The 10,077-nt window shown below is 45.6% G+C and overlaps 1 protein-coding gene across 1 annotated transcript in view; it reads right to left on the reverse strand.

Moving 5' to 3' along the window:
* The window catches only part of LOC119174111 (monocarboxylate transporter 10), a 206,336-nt gene extending 203,878 nt beyond the window's left edge, over window positions 1-2,458 (reverse strand). The window contains exon 1 of the mRNA XM_037424918.2: window positions 2,320-2,458. The gene's annotated coding sequence lies outside the window, so the exon portion shown is untranslated. The remainder of the gene's footprint in view (window positions 1-2,319) is intronic.
* Window positions 2,459-10,077: the final 7,619 nt, after the last annotated feature.

A 10,077-nucleotide genomic window follows, 5' to 3' on the forward strand; every position in this document is an offset into this window, starting at 1 on the left:
TTCCTACACGCCTGCTTGCTGCAATTTTCAGTGCACCAGTGTTTAGTACAGTGGCACATACGCACTAGTAGTCTTTGAGTACATGGCACAGACGAGTTTTGCTTACGCCAGGTCATACACAGCTTTGCTGTATTAAGCTACATAATTTTAAACATTCTCTATTTTGTGCCAGAATATCACTCATAGGCGACACGAATTCGCGACTATAACAAGCAGCGCGCATAGTGAGCATGGTGCTGTTAAGAATGCAGAACTTCACTTACAATGTACTGATAAATTACACTCTTTCGCATAAATTTTAAGCAGCAGGTCAACTGCGTACTACCAGGTCACGAAACAGAAAAAAATATATCTGTTCGGGCTGAGGCTCTGCGCAACCCACATCACTACGGTTCAGTTGTGTTTCGAAGAACTATTCTCCCATGACGGCTTATCAACGGGTTCGCAATACTTAAATATACAAAATCAGGTGTTGGACTGAGAGCAGAGACACATGCGCAAGCCTATTTAGTAGGTGGAAGAAATACGGTATTTGTAAGATAATACTCAATGATTAAAATTTTACCGCCCCAGTGGTCTAGTGGCTAGGGTACTCGCCTACTGACCTGCGGGTCGCGGGATCGAATTCCGGCTGCGGCGGCTGCATTTTCGATGGAGGCGAAAATGCTGCAGGCCCGCGTGCCCAGATTTGGGTGCACGCTAATGAAGCCTCGGTGGTCTAAATTTCCGGAGCCCTCCACTACGGCATCTCTTATACTCATGTGGTGGATTTGGGACGTTAAACCCCACACATAAATCAATGATCGTAATTTTCACATTGTTAGCCATTATTATCATTATTATTATTGTTGTTATCTATATTTTCATATGATTAAATATTATATTATTATATTATATTATATTTTTGCGTAGCAAAAATAGGAGGCTTACTCACAAGCACGCTACTTTATGAGCACTGTGTTGCATGACGAATGCGTTTGGCGTTTTTGCCGATTCGTCTCGATGGTTCCTGTCCGAGTTGAACTTTTGAGCCCAGACAAATATCACTGCCAGTGAAACCAGAACATAAAATATAGTTTGAAAGAAAAATGAAATAAAATAAAAGGTTTCGGAACAAAACAGATTGCATAATTGGAGAAATGAAGACCATGTGGGACATAGCAGGATAACCTAGGTGTACCATCCCATCAAAATGATAGGGATTGTGGTACCGAATGCGTGCGTCTGGTGTGGAGCTAAGTGCTTGCTCAGTTAATTTATTATGTGTCTCTCCTAGATTTGAAGGTATTGACATTTTTATATTCGTCAAATATTAGATTACATTGTCTAAATCAAGAGATGGAATATGCAGTTAGCATAAATGTTAGGTGGTTTTTTGAGTGACCGAAAAATACGCGTCTCCTTAGAAATGACTGCAACCAATAAAAATCACATAAACGATACCATAACTCTATGTATACTTCCATAAAACTGCAAAGCCTGTTGTCGCTTCTACATTGAACCAGTCGTTGCGAATCATTAACCGATATCTCATTTTTAAGTTCAGGATCGATGCGGCTTCAGCAGTGTTGTGGTAAAACCGCTTTTACTTCATGGTCGGTCGACATATTCAAACGGCTGTATTATTCGGTTCAAATTTGTTCAAGCTTGGGTTCGTTTTATTGTTTTAGGAATGAAATGAAAGAAAGCAACAATTTCTCTAGGTGTGTATATTTCAAGTGAAGCCATCCGACTGCCGTCGCTTTTTCAAGATTCACTCACATCGTGAACTGTTTCATCAAATAAGTATAGAGTTCATGAGCGGCTGGTGTGCTTGGTCAGGATACCGTACACTTAGTGACAGAAAAGTTACACCGCGCACCTCGATTATAAGTAATGCCTAATAATTGCTAAGCTTTTACGAATCAGCACAAATATATCATTATGAAGAAATTTTAGTGGCAGGCTCCGGAAATTTCGACAATATGGGGTTGTTTAACAAGCAGCTGAACCTAAGCACACAGGCACCCAGCATTTCGCCTCTATAAAAATGCGGCCACCATGGTCGAGATACCGTACCTCTATTATGAAACATTCTTCTTTAGCTTACTTTCAAGTACCTGTTTTCAAAAAGATACGAGCTTCAACTTTTCGCCATACTGTGTCATATTTACAAATACCTTTACTGCAACGAACATAGTTTCAGCACGCGCCACTCCGAAATTAGCATTCACACGCTAAGCCATAGAAAGAACCACACAATAGATGCTACAAACCATGTACAAGCCATCTCTGCATCGCTCTGGGTGGTGATCACATGCACCATACCGAAGCACTCACCGAATGGCCCACACAGGTTACTCGGACGTGCGCTGCAACGTTGGTGCGACTTCGCTAGACCTCGTGACGAAAGCCGACCGACATCGAGGAGTTTCTGCACACCGAAAGCACCACCCCAAGCCGATTCCTCCGTTTCCACAAAAGCCAAGGCTCCGCACGCGGCATCGACAGTGGAGACCGAGACACCGGCTTCTGCAAGGCAGGCAGCGGGGGCACCATGTGACCGTGGTAGTTGGGCCGGAGCCCTAACCCAGATTGCGTCAACCTCGAAGCGGCGCCCCGCTCTCCTCCTCCTTTCGCAGAGCGAAGCCTCGACCATCGAGCGCGCGGCGACCTCCGGGCGTAAAATAGCTCAAGCTGCAGTTCACGCGAGCGGGTTGCCCAACACCCACATGGAAGCGAAATTCAGTGCGGGACGGAACACACTTCCGTCTAACATGGAAGCCTAACTTGTCGTCTAGAAGTGATGAACGAAAGGTCTGCTTAATGCGGCACTTAGGTAGAACACGAGAAATGCATTCACAACATGGGCATTGAAAGAAAGCACACGGGAAAAGATTCACCTGCGCAACAATGAACCAAAAAACGTTCTCACAGTGGAATGTTCTTAGTGCCACAGAGTTCCCTATAATTACTGTTGGGAATTTCCGCGCCCTTTTTCAGCAATTTTTATAGCAGCACTGCAATAATATTTGATAAACTTTATTGTCCTGAAACTACAATATGGCTACGAGAGACACCTCAGCGGAAGGCTGCGCAAATTTTGACCACTTGGATTATTTCATAAACATCATAATCATCATTATCAATATCATCCTGACTAGCCCCCTGCAGGGCTAAGAGGCCTCTATGATCCGCCAGTCAACCCGGTATACGACATTTTGCTGCCACGCTATTCCTGTGAACGTTTTATTCTCATCATCCCAAATAACTTCCTGTCTCCCCGACGCGCGTTTGCCCTCTCTGTGAGTCTAGTGAGTTACCCTTAATGACCAGCGGTTATCCTGCCTACACGCTACATGCCCGGCACATGTCCGTTTATTATTCTTGATTTCAGCTTTATTATTCTTAAACTTGCACTGAAGGCAAATAGAAATTTATGTCAGAGGGAACGCTGAGTGTATGACAACGCCTAAAATGACAACATTATGAGCAGCACTGTCCTACTTGCGGAAAAATTAGGGCTAATGCACTAGAACACATGCGCTACAAATAGAGCATTCGCAAATGAGGCGGATGAACACGGAGTCACCGTCTACAATTATTCTGTAGTAATCGAACAAGCTGCACTAAATAAAGAACCTTCCGTGCATCAAGAGGCGAAACAAAATGCTCCTTGTTCGTTTCTCTTCGATTCCTGAAAAAAAGAACCGCCAGACGTTACTAGGAGGAAGGGCGCTAGTGGTTCAAAAGTCCAATTTTCACCTTGTTAAACTGGACAGGCCGTGCCACCTAGCAGGGCCCCGTGGAACCACGCACGCCTCCCAACTCGGATGCCAAGGCAGGAAATTTTTGAATGGCCGTTGTTTTGTGCTGTGGCTACCGCATGTTTCGCACTGCTGCTAATAGTGTTGGCGGCAGCGCAGTAAAGCAGGGCAACGTGGTGCAGGGTAACAGTGCTGTGAATGTTTTCACTTTGGAAATAGTAATTTGAAGTGTGCTAACACGATGCACTACAAAACGTGATTTCATTTTAAAATAATCACTTCCTTTGGCGCAAACATAGCACGACCAGGTTTCTGGACTACTATTTCAAAAGTCAATGTCGACTCAATACAGTCCTTTAGTGTTACTTCACCTACGGTTTCTTCCGTCACCCACTCTGCTTTCTTCTTGCATCTTAAGGTTACACCTACCAATTTCCTTTCCGTTGCTCATTTGAGTCGCCCTCAAATTTAGGCTGAACCCTCTGTGTAAGCCTAAAGGTTTCTCCTCCGTAGGTAAGCACCGGCAAGATGCGGCTGTTATATAACTCTTTGGAAGCTTAGTGTCAGGTTGCCATTCATGCTTGAGAATGCTTGCCGAATGTTTTCCAACTGTCGTGTTTCGGCTCCACAGTTATTATGCGTCCTAAGTAGACCTATTTCTCCACAACTTCTAGCATCTCTCTGCCAATCGCAAATTGTTTTGTTCTGCTGAGACTATTGCACAGTATTTTATTTTGTGCAAATTAATTTTCAGACCAACTCTTCTGCTCTAAACATCAAGTTAAGTAATCATGCATAAGCTTCCAATTGAGTAATCATGAGAAATTTGTCTCCTTTATTACTCATCAAGGCGATGTCATCGGCGAACCACAGGTTACTAAGATACTCTCCATTAGCTCTTATTCCTAACTCTTTCCTTTGCAAGGTTCTGAAAACCTGCTGTGAACACGCGGTGAACACCATTGGAGTGATCACATCTCTCTGCTTTACGCCCTCTATAGCCTGCACCGGTGAAATGCACATATATACCCGATAAAAAGGACGGTGGAGGGGAGGGGGTGGAGGTGAGTGCCAACGTACCTGAGTTTTAGTTGAGCCGGGCGCGTTACTTGAAGGTTCACATTTATTTACAATTCCTTGTAATAGCATCCCCTATACTTTCCCCACCATTATTTTTGGTTAGTTCTTGTGTCTGGTGGGATGTTGTGACTAACAAAGAAAAACCACCTCACGAATTTACGCTTTGCTTCACACCAAAACCCGAGTTACGCGATAATACCAGTTGCGAAACTGCATTTCTAAACCCAGACATGCAATGGTTCGATGCTGCGGCGGTTAGCAAACTGTGAAGTCTCGTGCGAGTGGCAATGCAGAACACTAGGCTGCCGCATTTGGCCTTCAAGATAAGGTCTATTCGCGCACTGTCCAATTCGCGCGCAATGCACGTAATCGTAGAAATGGAGAGAACCGATACCAAAAGAATTTCTTGTGTCTTTTCGAAGCCCTTGGAAAATCTTAAAATATTTTTGAATGTAGGCAGGTAAAACTAGAGCGATTTAAAGCAGAATATTTAGTACGCATACCACAAGTGAGTCATGAAGAGAAAAGCGCTTTTGTATTATCTATATCTGCAGCTGAAGTTGAATGGGCGATTGATAAGTTAAATGCCGGTAAGTCTCCGAGACCAGCTGATCTTTGTGGCAAGTGGTAAGAGTATTTTAAAAGTTACTTGTCGCTTATGCTTGCAAGAATTTTTTACGATGCATATGAGGAAACAACTATGGAGCATGTCTCCGAAGGGAACCCTGATGGGATGCGAAGCAACAGGGGTGCGCACGGCGTTGAGCCGGTTGAAACGGGCGTCGACGTGGGTGCTGGAAGAACGGTTTGAAGCAGAACTCACTGTAGCGTTTATTCGAGTAAGGTACGCGCACACTAGAGGAAAGCAAGCCGCGACAGCGTCCCGCCAATCGGTGCAATAGCGCGGAAAGCACAGGCGTGCTGTCCACATTGTCGGCGCCGCGAGATTCCGGAGACGTGCGCATAGCGCACCCGCAAGATCACGGCTTCTGCTCGGCGACAGGTGGAGAGAGGACGCGATGATGAGATAATGCCAAGGAGGTTATACTCAATAGTATAACCTCCTTGGATGATGCATACGTGAAGAGTGGGCTCAAGGGTGAGGCGAGAGAGAGCTGACACGTGGCGAGCGCATGACAGGCGAAAGAGAGAGACGTCACCATGCACTGTTAGGAAGGTGTCAGCTACTTGGCACCGCTCCCACACCTGCGGCGAGGAAAGCGGTGTTGATGGAGGGACTGCGTTACACAGGCTAGTGAAAGAGCTGGTTCACATCTAAAAGCGGGATAACTACGTTCTGTGTAACTGCTCCAGCCGCCACCGTGGCGCGTACCCTCCATGGCTCGTAGAGCTCCGGTATATACTAACTACCTTTAGGTGACATATACAGATGCTACCTAAAGTTAGTATATACAGAAACTCTAATAGCTTTCATTCACTGAGGCGAACATGCGCGGGGGTAATCACAGCCTCTTGGAAATCACAGCGTCTGTGCGACGCATAATAGAAAATTGAAGCATATATGTGCCGACTAAAGGCGAAAAGCCACATACTGCTGCCGTCGGGCTATTGCCTCTACGATTCTTTCTCATGCTTAGGATGGCGAAGAACGGCATATTGCCACAACACCATTCACTGTTGCCAAACGTTACGTTTTGCTACGTTACGTTTTGCTAGTTTCCTTTCGGGGCTCGTTTTTTGAAGAAGCCTACACGGAAGAAATACGAATGCTGTTAGATCACCTCTCGTTTTTTACTGTCGCTGTTTCCTTTGTTTTTTTTCTTTTAGCAGCTGCTAGGCAAGCTTATTATGCTCGTGCTCTGCCTTGTGACGCCATCGCGTACAAAAGATTTGCCAGTGTGCACTTCCCCGGTCACCGCTCAAGTCACCTCACCTTGGGTCACCTCACCGGAGACACCGACAGCGCTCACTAAATTGCGCGCCACCACGCAAGGCGTCTGTTTTTGATGCCCCGCGCATTTACCTGCTCGCTACAACATTCACTTAGTTCTCGTCGCTCCATACGCACGGCAGCGCGTGATAAGTTCCCACGATGAGTGTTACGCACGGGTACCGATATCCTCCCGAGACCCCTCACCTGCGTGCTTCTCGTCTGCCATTTGTGAGCTTTCGGCATTTGACTCACGGCAGCAGCCAGTATGTCATAAAAGTGCAGGTGTTTGACTTGCCGGTCGACATGGCAAACACTATGCAATGCCGGCCCGGAACGTTTCCGACAACGCTGCTTTAGACGCACACATCATGCGCCGTCTAGTTAAGAAGCCTTCCTACAGAAAGGGTCTCGCTATGAAATGCCCCGTGCGCCTCCGAGCAAGCTCATCTAACATCATTCACATTGCGGATATGGTTGTGACCTTTTAGGGGCAAAGCTCCTTAAGGCGTTGGTCTGTCCATCCTCGGCGTATGTATGTAGCCGCCTCTAGTTTAGTTCTTACATTGTTTACTGGATGGCGTGGCTACCTCTAGTTAAAATCTTCGATTGTTTACTAGATGACGGGGAGCGTGTATTAGAATCCGTTCGCTGTTGGCGCGCGCTCGGCGTTGCCCGATGGATAAGGCCGCAGAGCGCCGAGTGCGCAAGGCAAATGCAGCGCGTGCTCGCAAACAGAATCCCTATCCCTCATACAGAATCCCTCGCAGAAAGATTCCCACGAGGCAGAAGTGCTCAGTGAAGCTGTGCGACGCCACCGCCAAGATCTTGCCGTACGAGAGCGGGAGGCCGAAGCGTGTCGTCTGGCTGTGCGACGCCGCCGCCAAGATCCCAGCGTTCGAGAAAGAGAGGCCCAAGCGTCACGGCAACGGCGCGAGGACCCTGCCGTACATATACACACACAGTGTTTCTCACGTCTTTCTTGATGATGTAGTGGGCGAACTTTCACTGAAAAGTCACGGTTTTACCGATGATTTCCCCTCAGGAGCTTCGCCCACTCATTATCATTCATTCCGTGGATATGCTGTGACTTTGTTTCTCTTTTTTTTTTTGCTACAAACTATCCAGAGCTCCTGTCTATTCTGTCTTCACTCCTTTTCTCAACAAACCTTCACTCACACCTGAATCGCTATCCTGTTTTTTATCTAAGTAGTCGTACACTGTTTAAAAAAGAAGCAACGCAATTTTTGTTAAAGTTTGCGTAATAGCTTATTTTATTTCGCAATTATCGTATACGTATTCCTATCTGAAATGTTTTGTTATGAGGATGCTGTGGTAAGATTTAACCTGCCTGTCCCAATGAAACAGGACCCCACTGCGCGCTAGTCGCGTTTCTCAGGAGTACAAATAGAGATCTACCAATCATTCATCCATCGAATAGTTCTGCTAGTTTTGATGTGTATCATTAGTATGTGGAAATCACTTTTCAGTTTCAATATAGGACAAAGAAAGATAGGAAGCAACCTTATTTAGGTGATCAAGGTACAGCTTTGCTAAACAGCCTGTAATCCATGAGGTTTTTGACATGTACGGAAATTAGGTTAACCTAGTAATCTCTTTCGTTGAGGTGCTGTACAAAAAATAAAGGGGTTCAATGCACGAAAACCACAGCAGGGATCGGGGAGAGTTAAAAAGCAATATGCCATTACAATACATGACACTCCCTTTACAAAGACAAAAGGCAGAGATTTGGTTTTGAACATTTTCGCCTCCCGCTAAAAGAAAGTGTGGTCTCTATCGAATTGTGGCATCACACGAAATAACATCGATGGGGTTCTTCAACATGCGCCACCACGTAGCTACACGAGCCTTTAAATGTTGCCTTCCTGCAAATGCGGCCATGTTAAAAAAATATAAAAATGGCAAAGTTAAGAAAGAAAGAGAGGGGTGGGGGACATCAGCTGACGTTCTTCCACGCGCACCTAAATATATATTCGCGAACCTTCAGCCAGACATAAATAAAGATCTGCGCACAACGAACGAACTCTCTGTGTTCAGAACAAAAAAAAAATACAGAAGAGCCAGCTTATACGACATAGCATCTCCGCTGTAAGATTTTCGCGTGAAGTGCGAGAGACAAAGATGTCTTTTACAGTGGTAGCAAATACTACAGCTTATGTTGTTTGAGCCAAAGAGAGCTATACTGTGATGTAGCTGCTCGAATACTTTCATAGTTGTCTGAAAATAATTTAAAAAGCATACCTGCGTGTTGTTATACTTTGCGACAACTTGGACAATGCCGTTCGGCAAGCTTGCATGCAACATAAACTAGATATTTCATCCCAGCAGCCTCTGTTGCCCAAGTCGGCTTTTAAACGACCAATAAATGTGCATGCCAAAGCACGGTTTTACTTTTCACTGGACGTCTTTCTAGGTGTAGCTAGGCAATGCGCGTTGACTGTATGCTTATAACGTGTCTCAAATAGATCACAACGTTCCAACATGGTAATGTTGTGACTGAAACAACTCAAATCACACGCTGCGCCAGGCAGAAGAGCACCGCTCAGCTTAAGGGGGGAAAATGGCAGATCCCACGTACAGTGGGAAACGATGGTATGCGAAGCACGAATGAGGAAGTTAGACATGTCACTTAGAAGTGTGGCAGCTTGGACTAGTTGGCATGACATGACCATAGTTATAGCGCAAGAACAGAAGGACGACAAAAAGTCCTTCTTGTCTCTTTGTCGTCGTTCTGTTTTCGCGCTATAACTATCGTCGTGGATATGGCACTTGAAAATAAGCAGAACGTTACGAGGCGGACGTAAATTATGCCGTACATAAGTTTATGTGAGGACTATCACGTTTGGACATGCCATTTACCTTCATCGTCTAATCACGTCACATGATACTAAATTTGGTATATGTGGAGCTAGTAAAATGTGCCTGAGTCCGCTATGAGTGTAGCAGGTAGACATGTTTTACATGGCAGTCATGTCAGTATTATCATGATTGGGCATGTCAGTTTCCTTCGTATATTCACGTCGCGTGATACCAAATTTCGTATATGTGGAGCTAGCGAAGCGACTGCGCCATGAGCATGGCATGTAGTCATTTTTTATATGACACGCATATCATGATTGCCATGTAGTGACTGCGGTCGCTGCAATTTCTATGGAGGCCAAAAAATGGCAGCATATTCACGGGGTGAATGATGAAGAGTGGGTCGAAGCATCCATCCTTTCATTCGTTCTTGCTTCCGTCCGTCCGTGCGTCCGTCTGTGTGACCGTTCATGCATTCATCCGCCCGTACGCGCGTGCGTCTGTTCGTGCGTCCACCCATCCATCCGTGCATCCATTGCT

The sequence above is a fragment of the Rhipicephalus microplus genome, chromosome 5 (genome assembly GCF_043290135.1).
Source record: "Rhipicephalus microplus isolate Deutch F79 chromosome 5, USDA_Rmic, whole genome shotgun sequence".
In the NCBI taxonomy this organism is placed as follows: domain Eukaryota; kingdom Metazoa; phylum Arthropoda; class Arachnida; order Ixodida; family Ixodidae; genus Rhipicephalus; species Rhipicephalus microplus.